This window comes from Apteryx rowi, unplaced genomic scaffold (genome assembly GCF_003343035.1).
Source record: "Apteryx rowi isolate R43461 unplaced genomic scaffold, aptRow1 scaffold_74, whole genome shotgun sequence".
Taxonomy (NCBI): Eukaryota; Metazoa; Chordata; class Aves; order Apterygiformes; family Apterygidae; genus Apteryx; species Apteryx rowi.
This window is the reverse complement of record NW_020451027.1, coordinates 2,300,901-2,316,382: the sequence shown is the minus strand read 5'-3', so window position 1 is coordinate 2,316,382 and position 15,482 is coordinate 2,300,901.

The window sequence follows — 15,482 nt, the reverse complement described above, 5'->3', positions numbered from 1 at the left end:
ACTTTTATTCTGTAGGTTGCTTGTATAATACTGATGTGTGTTCCTACATCAGAAATTGCCCTTACTTCATTATTATACTATTTAAATAGAGTGATTTTACTTAAAGATGTAGGGAATTTTCTCTGTCCATGGAAGTCTTTAACTCAAAATTGTAAATCCTTCTAAAAGATCTACTATAGCTTATGAAAGGATATTAGTTGTAACACTCATGATACAAGGAAACTGTTTATGGATTAACCTATGGGGGAAAAAAAGTAGATAGAGATAATGGCCCACTGTGGTCTCTAAATCAATAATTCCTTTAATCATTGGAAGAYGTAAAATGTAAAAAAATTATGCAGAAAAATAGAAGAACATCACAATTATCTGGTAGGGAGAAATAAATCAATTTTGATGGAGTTGTTTTCACTTAGAAGATGCATTTTAAAATTTAGTCAATATTCTTATTTCATTTTGATGTCATCATTTCATTTTTACTTGTATTGTATTCATATTTAAAATATAACTTCTATTGTTGCTAAAAGTTTTATTTCAGTAATATAATATTAAAATATAATGTGTCAAAATTTCCTTTCTGCRCAAAATTTTAAAATCCTGACTTCTTAAACTTTGTCTTCAGTATGAATAACAAAGAAAAGTCAGAATTCACTTTAGACAGAAAACTCTTTCTAAAAATGGGAAAAAAAGGTGAAAATATTTTTCTTTAATGGCTTTTTCTGTTATAGCAAATTTAAGTACCATTTAGGCCTACAGAAGTTAATATATTTTTATATGAGATGAAATAATTTTAAAATGTTCCATAGCCCTTTATTTTTTGAGGCTATTTTTATTAACGAGTCAAATATATTGGGGAATATTTGTGTATTCTGAATTTGTATACTCTGTGCATGCATGTGTATTTATTTAGGGCTGTAGATAAGTATAACTCTGAAAAAGATATAATTTGAAATTTTAAATGCATCCAGTCTATTAAATCTATGCTGCCAAAGACTAAACTTCCTCAATACTTTGAGGATGAAACCATGGCAAACATAGATAGGTAGCTTCACTCCTAAACTGGTGCTTGTAGCATGGATTCCGGGTAGAGGATGAAACAGCTTGAGATAAGGACATCATGGTTTCTTTACTTTTAGCTTTCTCGTGAGACTTTTTTGAGCCAGAGGCTATAGCTATAGTTCACATTTGTCAGAATTATCTCTGTATTTCTCAGTTTGTGTCTTTGTTACAAATGAATTCAGTAGCTATGACAGTGAGCTTCTATCATGGATGGACAAGCAGTATGTGATCTCCCTTCACTCTCTTTACTAGAAAACAGCAATTTTTGTGTCCAATGCCTGCATCATATATATGACTCTCTGGACTGTACTGGAGTTGGCTTTGAACTGGTTACATGTTTACTGGTATAAACATCTTTGTTCTGTTACCTCAGCTGTTCCCCCAGAATGGTCTATTTGACCTCAGTCCTCAAGTACTGAATGTGTATCTCTGTATTTTATCCCAGGATTGGATTGAAAATAGAAAAGGTGTTGGTATTTTCCCAAATTCTTTTCAGTACATGAGAAAATGATAACATCAAAAATACATGCAATTCTTGTCAACAGCAACGTTTCTAACTTTCTTTTCTGTCTTTAGCATCAATATTTGAGTTGTTCAAACAGATTTGAACTTAACTCTTCCCTCTGGTGAATGGATACAATTTATTCCTCTCAGAACTACTGCTTCTACTATCTGCTGATGAGGACACCCATCTTGGCACTGATTTATATATTATTCAAACTTTGAATGTTATCTTCAGCACTAAGATAATTAGAAACTTTGTGTCTTTAACTGAAGTTTGGATTTTGGCTCACCAAATGGCATGCTTTTTGATGAGCTAGCCCGGTTTGACATTTAATTTGATAAGATATTTAAGTTGCATCTATATGTGGAGTCAAATCTTCTATACCAAGAGTAGCATTTAAGATTTGCAGATCTCCACTGGTTATAAAAGCCCAGCTTGTTCCACTGCCTCCATGGAGGCTCTAAAATCAGTGCTAATTTAGACAAAGAAACACTCTTTTGTGAAAAGGAGTCATCTTTTTCCTTGCACTGACAAAGGACTTTATTAGAATATGGAAAATGGCTTTGCATCAACTTTCTTCCTTTCTTGTTGTCGAGCTTCTTCCAAAGAGAGATTTCTCCCCAAACTTTCATCCTCTGTCTCACATGGATTCAGTTGTGCAATCGTGGAAGACTTTGAGCTTAGTGGCCCCAGCATGAGCACAGACACAGTACAAAGACGATCAGTCAGCTTCTCGAAGGTGTCTGTCTGTCAGTCGTATCTCATTGCTTTAATGTAAAGACTTTGCAGTAACACAGGGTACTGAACACTTGCTGCTCTCACGGGCCCTGCTGGGTCCRGCACACGGGAGCCCCGCAGCAGGAGCGGGGCCACGTGGCGAGTGTTCTAGGGCGTCTGAGAGATTACTGGCGTTGAGTAATTAGAGAGGTGAACAAGGGAAGCATGGGCTGCTTGGGAATTTCCTGAAGCTTGATTTTATGTGTGTACAGCCTTTCCTCTTAATGACAGGGGGCTGGGGGTTTAGCAGTGCTGTAGTATCTTTTGCCCAAGTGTATGATGAGTTGCTTCCAAATGGATGCGAATGATCTGTTCTTTCCTTTGATGTGACTTCACTGAACACAAAGCACAGATAAAAGGCTCTCTACAGTTTATTATAAAATTACTAGGCAAAATTAGAAAACCTCAGGACATACTCAGATCCTTCAAAACTTGCCAAGTGTTTTTAACTGTTCTTTTCTTCCTTTACAACAGTGTAAGCTGCAAGCAAATCCAGGGCCTCGCTTCTCAGGTTATATGATAGAAGCGGCTCTCTCTAAGCATCATATGACTGCAGGATTACGTTGTCTCATTTGCTGCTTCTTCTATGTGTATATGAAACATGGTTTGCTACTTTCCATTTTTCCTCCTTGTGCCTTCTCTGTCTTTCACATCTACTTTGGTGAGCTTTGCTTTGTGGTCAGTTATTTTAGGTCAATACTGAGTTTGCCAGCTGGTCAGTTATCACTAGAAAGGTGGTTTTGAGCATCATTTCAGAGGGGATTTCTTGGGGAAAAGTTCATCCACAGTTAGATAGTGGTATTTGGTATTTTGACAGAGCATGTCTAGACAACCAAACAATTTCCTGGAGAGAGGATAGAAAACTGATTTTCTATAGTCAATTTACCATCCATCTCCTTTACTCCCCGAGTTAAAATGTGATCATTGACATCTGCTTATTTAATTTAATATGTATTCATATGGTGAACGTAGAAGAGCTTTCTGAAAGTTAGTTTATCACTAATCAACCACATTTAGCAAGCAGAGTGTATTGTGTGGAATATCAAAGACAGAAACACAGGCCGCAATGTGTTTTCCCACTTGGAATTTTATGCGTATATCCCACAGTTGCTAATGGTAGTTACATGCTCTAGGCATGCGGCAGTACAGGAGATGCCTATCAGTCCTCTTCATGAGCATGCAGGTTCAAGTCCTATTATGTTGGCAGGGTATTTGTTTTGAGACTAAGACAAGGGTCCATATTTCTGTCCTGTGATGAAATCAAAAAGTAATTAGTGGAAAGAGTTATGAAATGAAACAAAAAAATTAGTCCTTTTGTTTTTCAGACATGATAATTACAGGAATGCAATCCTGGGACTTAATTTTTTTGTTGTTTTCTAATTGGGATCTTATTTTTGTTTATAATAAGCTGAACTGAAATGTTTGACTCTCTTTGCTCTGCTCGTTTATCAGACTGCGCCACGATTAATGGAGAAGTTGAATTGAGAGAGAGTGATGGGATTACTCAGCCACTTGCAAGGCTGTGTTTGTCATAGTGGTTGCAAGGCTTTATGATGTGTTTTATTAGAAATACAGTTTATGTGCAATCTGACAAAGTATAAAAACTGAGAACACAAACATTTATCTAAATATCTGTTTTATAATTCTCTTGTGCAATGTAAACGCATCATATGGCCATGGTTTTAATTAAAGTAACCATTGCTAATTCCCCCATCCTATATATCCTTCTTTGCTTAAAATGCGTGTCATTTGCATCTCACTATAAAATCCATTTTCCAAGAATTTTTCTGTCCTGCAAGCATAGTCTATATACAGTGACTGGTTAAGGAACAACATGTGGCAGGACACATGATGTTTCAGTTACATAATGTGAGGATATTAATTATCTACAAAAAAAAGTCTAAACTCTAGAATGGCCATGTGTCTGCTAATATCTTCTTTTTCTTTTTTTCTCTTATTTTTTCATAACATTTTATTGATTCTTGCATTTTATTTTATTCAGAGACTTGCTGAATGTTGCTTGCAGCAAATTAATTGTTTTTAATGTGGAAAGAAATTAATATGGAATGGATATTTTATGATGAAAATCCAGACTCTTAAATAATGATGATCATGTGGTTGTGGCTAAGACATTTGATTTTAATAAGCCAAACTTCACAGTTATTTTTCAAAGACAGGGTTATTCCTGGTCATATTTTTAATTGCAGTGTTTCTAGTAGACAATTTATGTAGACTGCTTTGTTTTGTTCCTTCATTTGGAGTTTTAATAAAGGGCAGACACTTGAAGGAAGTCTCTAGCCACACGTAAGATAAGGCTATGGCTTTGATGATGTGTTAAAGTTTTTAGCCATTCCAGAAAGTCTTAATTAACTCCTAAAGAAGTTGTGACCTATCTGAACAGGTCTGTTTGGGGCCTCTCTGAGCTACAAGGAAATGTAAGAAACTTCCACAACCTATTGCAGAGGTCCTGTTCTTGTGTGTCTTTGCAATGTCAACGGCCGCTTTGTAGGCTCAGTTACCAAAGGCGGAGAAGAAGAAGTTGCTTCCATCACAGCAGGATAGCTATTTGATGAGGATCAGGCTAACAGCCTAAGAAAGTTTTAGTGGAGCAAGGAAGTGGGGAAACATATCCTAAAAATAGAGATGACTACAATGGAGCAATAGATAGCAAAACAGAAAAACTACTCACTCAGAAGGTCAGGTTTCTTCATGTCCTAAGAGCATCTACTTAGAAATGTATGTCAGTACTTCCAGGCTCTTTGACAGTGTCCTCACTATGACCATGTGGCCAAGTCATGTTGAATACGTGCAGTTGGATCATTCCCATAACCACAGGTGCTTCAGTGTTGTAAGGAGTTTTACTATACAGGTGTGGGACACCTCGACTCATATGTAGCTGCATGGCAAAATAAGATCAGTGATTTTGTCATATATGCCTCCAGAGTATTTTTCAGATTCCACTGTATTATTCTACTGTATTTGGTATAAGAGCAGCCAAAGAAATAACATGGAGGCACATCCTTGTAGGCACAGGACCTAGCTCCAGGGTCTTAAGAGGCTTTGGCAGGCTGCGATCCTGCTGAAAGCACATGGAAAATTATCCTTCCTCCAGGGGCTGCAGGAATAATGTCCTGGCACATCCCAAATCCCAGGAGTGAAGCCTCTCTGTATTCACTGTGCAGTTTGTGTCCTCCTGTTTCTCTGCCTGCCTGTTTTTGAGGATATGACTATATGGTCATCAAGTCAGTGTGACAGCTGGTGTTTTCCAGCCGAGCGACAGCTCTGGGGATGACAGGCCTCCAGAAAACGCCAGCTCTGACAAACAGCTCTCATCGCTCTGGCAAGGGGTGGCTTGGTCTTGGCCAGGCCCATAGCCACGTGCTTTCACTCCTTGTTCAGGTGGAGATAAAACCAGATGAACCTCTCTGTGTACTGGCTCATGTTTTGTCTGATTTCATTTCTACACCTTCTGGTATTTTATCAACCCAAATGGATCCTTTACAGAAGCTTAACTGAAACTTCAGTCTTTATATTTTGAGGTAAAAAACAGGTTGTTGGCTCTGATCCTGCAGAGACCTATAAGAGAAACGTGCTTTAACATTGATTGAATTGTCCTTGCTTACACCAGGGCTATCTATGGCCTTTTCATTCAGTTTGTGGCTTGAAAAGATGCTGCTGATGAAAAACTGGCTTTAGTTTTGGCTTAAAACAAATGAGGCATCAGTGTGGCAAAGCTCAGCTTCCTCTTCTAAACAAGAAGTGGGAGTGTCCCTTCATTGCTCTAGCTCATTTTGGAGAGTCTACTTGATGTTTTTACTTGACTTCATGGCTGACTCCAGAAGGACACTGAATAGAAGAAGGGATAACTTTTAGTAGTTTATCTGCTGGTGATTTGGGTGCGTGTTTGCTGATATTCTTGTAAAACAGTGTGGCGTTTCCAGAAGATGCGCTGATTTAATACTTCTTTTCAAAAAGCCTCTATTGAGCATCAGCTGCAATCTGTTTTTTCTGATGGAGTTATTTTAGTATAGATCACAGTATTTGTCAGATGAATTTATTTGGGATGCACTGGTCTGTATTTGTTTGGGATATCACTGTTCAGTTTTATCTGGCTCAAGGCCAATATTTACACAGCACCTTTGAATGGAAAAGTATTCATCTGAGTGTGTTTATTATTAGATATCTCACGTATTAGACACAGTAAAACCAGAGTTCATTTTCCAGACAAAAAAATCAAAAAAAGCCTGATCATTCCCATTCATTCTAAATCTGCTTAATAATAGTTTTTTTCTTATTATGCCTGTGGCCCCTCAAGCATATCAGGCTAGGAGTCTGTCTGATGTGCATTTGTTTGTATTTAAGACATTGACCTGTCTAAGAAGTGAATATGATAGAGGATCATGTTTCAAAAAATATGAATGCATTCCAGCTTTGTGAATCAAAGACCTTCTGATAGAGCTTTTACTTGTCAAAATAAAATATGTATTTTAACATTTCTATCTGCATACCCTGATGTATATCCTCTTCCAACCCATATTTAAAATGTCAATTGCCTACCACAAATTGAGAACATCCATATAAAAAGAGGCTTTGTCTACGTGTTTGGAATTGTTATGTGGTGTTACTTTAAAAATACATACATTAAAAAAGGAGTTAATACTAACACTAATGTAACTGTTAAATACCACAGATATTTCTTAAATACTGAAAACTTCACTATTTCTTTTATTAACTTGAGCAAACTTTACAACTCTGTTCACAAGTTAGTGTTTTTTCAGCACTGCACTTCTCTACTTTTTAAGGTTCCTTATGAGCATATCATACAGAAGAGAAATTTAACAGTGTGATCACAGGTCATGGATAGCTACACAGCTATGTCATGATACATTATTTTCTGAAGACTTTAAGAAACACTATTATGATTACAGATTTTCTTAATTCCAGAAGATTGTTTTATCCAGATGACTACTATTGTCTTGAATTAATGTATTTCAGGTTCTCATGAGTCTCTTGTCTTCAGCTCCAGACCTTTGAAGAGATTTGTTCTTTCTGAAGAAATGTTCTGATGTGTCTTTCCTCAACACACGAGCAAAGAGGCATAAGAAAAAACTCACAGACCCTATAGCATTTTGAATTAAATATCAATGGCATATTAGTATTCATTTCAGCCCACCTACAAATCCCACCAATGTGGTGGGAAGAACAGAGCAGACAAATTTAGCAGCAAGAGCACTGGGGAGGAGCTTTCTGGATAAATAAAGGAAAAAGTCCTTAGATCCTAAGACACACTGCAGCACTTGAGCAGAGGGAAAGCAGGTCATTAGTTCTCTGCAAAAAACTTACCTTTTACCAACCTAAGAATGTGTTTCTTGTTTGTTAAACAACAGTCAGGTCACCTTTATATAAGATGGCAAAACCCAAAGGGATATACAGTCTTCACTCAGAAAGCTTGCAGTAGGCAACATCAGACAGGAATTAAAGTATTCCCCTGCATATCAGGCTGGCGTTAGGGGGTACCGTTAGCGAGCTCAGCACCTCCCCGGTCTGCTGCTAACAGCCAGCTCGCCGCAGGCTGCCTATGATGGCGCTGCTTGGGGAATTCACAGTTCACTTCCAATACTCCAAAGAATATTTTTTGTCAGGATAGCATGTTTTGTTTATTCACTGAAGAATATATTTGATCAAAGCTCTCTGGGCTTATCTGTCTCAATATTTTTGTCACTGATTATATGATGTCTCCGTTTTCTAGGTCAGTTACATATTATGCTTATATGTGAGCATGTCAAAGAAATGTATTCACTAATGTATGTTAATGTGCATGCATCTGAACTACTATTCAACAAATGAATGTTTCTTACTCCTTAATGTGTTCTACTCAACTCAATTTGAAAATTAACTTTTTTTTTTAATGCTATCCATAATCCTGAATACTGTCAGCAGATATAGTAGGTTTAAAAAACATTTACAGTTGAGCCTTATCCTCTGATGCATGTTTTTCACTAATTAACCCATTCTAGTTGTTTTGTATCCCAAGATGCTCTGCATTCACCCTTTATATGCTCTATTTAACTCTTTTCAGGCAGAAGACAATATGAATATATACAAGCAAGCTCTTGCATATGTTACCCTTGTGAATTGCTCGTTGTTTGATGAATGTGGTAGCTGGAAAGCGATTATTGTAACTGAATAGAAAATTCTTCTCTCTCTTTTTTTTTTTTTTTAAAGCACATTCTTCAGTACACTGTGGTCCTAACAGACTGACTCTATCTGAAAATGAAAATATATCCTGAAATTCATGTATTTAAAAGAAAGGTTTTCAAAATTATCACGGGGTTAATAAAATACTCACAATGTTCACACGTAATGTTCCTAAACAACAGACCATGCAAAAACATTGATGTTGCTGATGCGTTGTCTCCACAGAATCTTTGAATGAATGTATATGTCTGGAAACCTGTTTCACCTGAAAATATTTGAACATGAAATGTGTGATTCATATCCCAACAAACCAATTTGGTAAGTAGATGTTATTTCATTTACATAGTTCAGTAAGATTAAATTGAATAAATTGGAATTCTCTGAATGATTTGAACAAAATAGTGCTCCTGTAGGAATTTTACTTACACCTGGAGAACAGAATGTTGCTGACAAGATTGAGAACTTTAATGGGTTTAGCAATGCTATTATATCTGGCAACCAATGTTTGCCCTAATTCTTCACAGAGTGAATAACATTTTTAATCCTCAAGGGTTTTGAATGCCCTGTTCTCAAGAAACCAGTGTACACATCCCTAATATAGTTTTGAAAATCTCAGCCTGCCTACATGATAACCCACAGTTCCACCTAAGATGAAGCATGTTACTAAGCAAGTATAACGTAATCTCCAAACCTTTGGCTTTTCTTTTTGCTGAGATGGTTAGCTGCGATTATTTTTTATGGCATAGTTTTTTTGTGACAAGATGGACATGCCTAACAACAGGATAAGTCAGAAAAGGGAGTAAGGAAGGAGTTCATGGTGCTTATGGAAACCATAGACTTGTGCATTATAATGTTTTGAAATATATATTTAATAATCCAAAGTTGTGCAAGAGTAAACTGTATTCAATAATATATCTTAAGTATTTGTACATCCACTTTGAATATAGAACACATGCTGGCTGTTATTTTTTCAGTAACATGAGATATTGCATAGTATTTATGATACCACGTTAATTTTTTGGCCTGACAGTCATTTGCCCTGAAGTCTTTAGGGTTATAGTTGGTGCAACAAATAGCAAGGTTCAGTGTGTTATACTTAAGTGCAGAACTCCTTAAAAGTTTCAAAAGGGTATTGTCATGTATGGGTTCCAAGTTTGGCTTGCAAATTTCTATACGCTCCTTGAATTTGGAGATGATACATATGCAGGATAATCAATTTCCATATTGGTAAGTTTTAAATGGAGAAAAAATGAAGTCAATTGGAATACTCAAGTTTGGTTTATGATTTGCTTGAACTACAGACTAGTTTAGGCTGCACACACAACTGTGTACACTCCTCTCTTCTTGTACTGTATGGGGTGAAAATATTATAGTTGTATAGATTACTGCTCTGAAAATGAGAGTTGTTATTAGATTTTTGTTCCCATCAAAGCTTCCCATAAAGCTCCTGTTAGAAACAACTACTCAGATTTACCTTACTAGAAGATCAGTGCAAGAAATTAATCAGGTAAAATATTATTCAATGCCTATGAGCAGATTGGTGAGAATCATAGAACATTTTAGAGGGAAGAACCCTGTGCCTGGAATGGGAATTAAAACAGTTTCCAAAGCTAGCACAGACTTGGAACTTCAAAAGACAAATTTGACTGTCTTGAATAGGGAGCAACGAATGCTTTTGTTTGGAGCAAGTAATTATCTTGTAGGATTTTACCCCACATTGTGTGAATGCACTGGTACTCAGTTTTGCTTGGAGCACAAGTTTATTATTCATTACTGAACTGCTTCTGTTTCTATACATGAATTACATATTCTGAGACATACAGTGAAAGTGTTTCCATAACTTCACATCCATTTTCTAAATTTAGTAATGATCAATTAAGTGATATACATGCCTGATTTATTTATTTTAAAGGATATTTCTCTCTCTAACATTGTCAATAATATTTGGCAAATTCTGGAAGGATGGGAGTTCTTTGGGGGAATTCAGCTTCAAACTAGAAATAGGTCATTTATTAAGGAAGTCATAGGGCTAACAGATATTCTTTCCTCTTCTGGCAGTCCTCTCTTTCTCCCTCAATGCACTCATGTTACTGATGTACAATGTCACATTTTTTTTCCAGCATCCGAAGTTTGCCAGTATGTTAAAATGCTTTCATCTTGCTGAGATTTGTTACATGCTCAAGTTTTATTGTAATTGACAGTTCAGGGTAGCGCTGTCCCTTGAGTTTTGCATTTTATTTTCTGTTGAAACGTTTACTGTGTTGTGCTGATGATCTCTACCAGTGAGAACAGAACAGAAAAAGGAGGGGTGCTAGCCTCATTTCTCAAACATTGCAAATAGACCAAAGATCAGAAGGATAAACATTGGAGTAAGAATTATTAAGGACTGATTTGTGGGCAAATGCAAGAGCTGCCTTCCTTCCTGTGTAATATTAGCCATCAAATGTGGGAAAGTAAAGTCTTCCATTTGCCTGGGAAAGTTCAAAGGATTCATAAAGGGAACCATGATACCAAAATGATATTCATCATACAGATCAATAACTTGCATACATTTTGACCATATTTAAAGCTTAGCACAGCATTTCAGGCTGCGGTACCTCAGATAAGGATTTAACAGTTTAGCATTATGCATTCTAGTTTCAAACTTTTGTCTTTGTGGGAAAGTAATTATATATTGCCCTATGTTATACAACTTGCATGATTTTTGTGACATTTTAACTGATCCAAAAGTAGGAATATATCCTCTTGATGTACATGGAGAGATGAAGTCAGTTTGCCCAGGGAGGCATCCTCACAACCTGGTTTTTGTGAGTGGCATCAGCTCGGTACGCTGAATACAATGGTAGCTGGACGCATACTGAAGGTGCCTCTCTGGTCTGAGATGCAGCCAGTGAGGTTTAATTCCCTGGCTTCTTCCTCACTGCATGATACGAGATTTGAGCCTTATGTAAAATTGAGCTTTAAGCAAGGACTTTGATTCTTCTGTGTTCACTGAAAGTCACTGGAGAAAAGTGTGGGTATTTATGTGCTTTAAATTTTTTTTTATTCTAAATATTTAGAGACTAAGGACTGAATTGCAAAAAAGCAGCAAATGATGAGAGCATCCATATTTTATAGGGAGCATTCAACATCTTTAAGAACTGATGCCTTCCTGGATGGATTTGACATTGTCACATTACTTTCACTGTTTTTGTCTGACTGTTTCTTCTACATTTTTCCTCTAGTTGTCATTGGTGTTAGAAAAGAATAAGACAACTGATCCAAAGGTCAGAGACATCATTTCAGATTTGATGAGTCAGTGACAATGGAGCTCAGAGAAATAGCCCTTGGCAGGTTTAAAAGTAGTGACAGTTCTGATGGAGAAATGGTTACAGGCAGCTTTGAAGCTTCTTACTAAATATACAGATAAATAAAGAACTAACATTTCTATCGATTATGCATGCAAAAGATTTAATTAGGGACAAGATTGTTCCTTCATTTTCGTACCCTGAAAAGAGATTGAAGGAATGAATACTACAGCTACTCCCATGAATGGATCATGCTCACCAGCAGGTGGTATGAAGCAGGTCCCCTAGAGTTGAATCTCATCCCTTATATCATACAAAAGAATAGAGCCTTTCTGCTACTGTCTTCCCAAGTATATCCCAAGTGCAGGTGATCTTGCTCAAAGAGGGGACAAGCTACTACCTACATGGCATGAACAATGCATTTTGTTTCTCCTTGAAGCAAAGAAGGAACCAGAGAATAACACTGCAGTGTAAACCTTTATTAATAAGGTCATGAAATCTAAATGATGAGACCACTGTTAACTGTCTTCCTCCTCAAAGTGAGGGTACATCTTAAAATGAAAGTAATGAGCTGCACTGTCAGGCAACGAGGCTTCCTATGTTAAAGGTCCTCAACTAGCAAAGCTGTGTACACTTCTCCTCACCCTGGCCCCTGCGTTATCATTCAATCACTGGAAAAGCTAGATGAGGAGTCACCATAAAGATATGTTTCTTACAGGAAAGACCATTGACTGTGTTACCAGGTTTGGCTTATGATAGAATTTCACCAACAAAGTCCACACTAGGTTTCTTTCCAGTTGACTAAACTGTAAAGAGCCTAAAACAGAGAGGGAATCTTTGATAATGTTAATAAAAACCTTCCTGCTTTATGCTTTGATTCTTGCCTAGAGTAGGAGACTGGTCACTGAAAAAGTAGGTCACTGAAATAATTGCTGTACTGAAAATAATATAGCCTGACAGTTCTGGGGTTGAGCTACTGTGTATCCATTGGGCTATAGCAGGTTTGGAGTCTGTGTATTAGCATAAAGATGGAAGTCTCTAATATTTAACTATAACTACATACTTGTCTCTAATCTCTTATAAAAGGTGCTTTCTACTCAGTGGAGATTTTCTTTTTTAAAGCAACCTGCTTATCATAGTTTAAAAAAAAAAAGTATGATAATTCATAATTGTACTTGCAAGTGTTACATTTTTACTTTAACAGGCTGTGTGTGTGTATTTTTCCATATCTCTGCTGATATTCTTTGGTCCTGGTATCCAGCCTTCTCCAGTTATATAGCACTTAATTGCTCTAATTTTTACAGAAATCTTTAAAAAGACAGCTTTTCTTCTTTGTTGTACTTCACTTATATAACATGTCTATGCTGAACAGAAAAGACAAAGGAGGGGGAAAGGTGGAAAGGGGATCTAAGGACAACTCAGTGGCCAGATCGGAAACTTCTTATGTTGCATTAATTCCTAAATGTCGTCTTATAGTATGCACTGGGGGGGAGATTTGACTGTGTGAGATATATTTTCTTGAATTTTGTGATCTCAAGTCAAATATGTGCAGTATACAAGAAAAATCATAACTCAAAGCAATGTTTTAAGCCTGTTAGTAAATGTTCTCCTTTTTAATTCATTTACATAGAGCAAAGTAAAGGTAAGAAGTAGGCTATGCCTTCCAGCAGACACATAAATCAACAGGAGAAAAACACTCTACATAATAGTACAAAATGTAGTGATGAGCTCCAAATCATAGGTTTTACAACTGAGGACAATACTAGAAAAGTAAACCATGATTTCAGTTTCAGAGACAGTTCTRTTGCTTATGTTTCACAATTGTATTTTTAGACAAGCAGAAGCTCCAGTGTGTGTTAAAAAGCGATTCCTCATGAATTATACATTTGTTCTTTTTCATTTGGCTACAGTGACTTTATGTCATATGATTCCTCAAGATACTGAAGATGTATATATAGTACGTTGAGATTTTTTGCAGGCTGTATACACAGTTGCCTCTTCATACTTTTTGACATGTTTAGTATACTTGTTTGTTGCCTAGATTATACACTTTTTTTCTTTGTGGTAGTGACTTTTTTATTCTAGTATTTTCAAACAGATCTATTTCTTCTGCCCAGATTTTGTTAAATTAAGAATTTAGGAAGGTGGATATCAAATTTAAAAATTGCTTCTGTAACCTTTAAGAAGTGGTAGGACAAAACTGATCTTCAGTTAGTCTCTTGGCTTCCCTTAAACTTCACAGAGGTGCAAGCATGTGCTCAGTATGTTGCCAGCATTTGATTAAACCTTCTGGGCACTCCTTGACCAGAGCACGTTTGCAAGCTTGTTAGGTGACCGTCTTCACTCATGCTTTCAAGCACAAGAGTACACTTTACATATACATATTAGGAAGAATTTATTTTCCAGTCAATGTTTTATTTTTGTGAGTGTATTACCAAAGTTGTACATTTTTTATAGCATGAAAATTAGGCATACTGTAACCCCCAGCATTCTGTCAGCAGACCGGTACATTCCTCTTCTGGTCGCAAATCCCCCACCAAACTACTCTGAAGTCTAATAAGACATGTGGTGTGTTAAAAAACAAAGGCACAACCCAATAACCCCCAAACTGCATATCTAATCCACTTCTTGTTGTGGTAGTATTTAATTAGTGGCATGATTCAACTTGAGAGGGTGGCTCTGCAGTGATTAGGGTCCGAATCTAGGATACGGACTCTATTTTGTGTTTCACTTTGGATTTCTTGTGTCACACTGAGTCTGTAACTTATCTTCTCCATCTGTAAAATGAGCATGAGTGCCTATTTCACCAAAATATTGTGAAGGTAAATAGATCATCTTGAGACATTCAGGTGCCCTCCTAATGGAAGCTAGACAAGAATCTAGCATAGCTCCATGAATAAAACTGGTGTTTGTGTGCACAGTCACAAAAAACAAGAAAGCCTTTCTCTTGCCATTGAGAGGACTGAAAATGAAAATATTTGTTTCCCCCTCTCACAAGAACATTTACTTTAGCCTTGAAGAAAAGGCACTGTCTTACTCAAATGTGCCTCCTCCAACCCTCGCTCCCTTTTGTCTTCGGTTAATTCCAGCGTCTCAGGAGCCAAAGGGTCCTGTTCAGTTCTCTGAGTCACTCGTCGTCCATAACCCTCCGTATTTTGCCTGGGTCTTTCTCTGCCCTAGAAAAGCTATAGATAAAAAGTAAATAAATAAAGTAGTTTTATTGCTTTCCAAAAGCTCAATTCATGCTCAGTGGTTCCACTCCAGAGGTCAAAGAGATGAAAAACTCTTTTGTACAGAAATACTATTTTGGTTTCGTTTTGAACTTAGTAGACAAAATAACGTTTGGATAACATAATGCTTGTTTCTTTTCTTTGCCTAGTGTTAATGATCATAATCTAATGGAGAAGTCTAAAGAAATAGTAGTGGCTTATTTTATTTAACTTGGTTTGCTAGTTAATTAGCTGCAGCATCTGACTATAATCCTCCAACGCAGAAAAGGTTGTTTCGCAGTCCAAATCTGCATTACGTATTCAGGCAAATATCCACTGAAATTAATTCTTCCCTTGATAAGAACTGTGAATTCTGTTTTTGTGTATTCTGAACAGTAAATTCTTTACTATATTCTTCTATGGTATGACATGAATTTAAATCACGGAGAT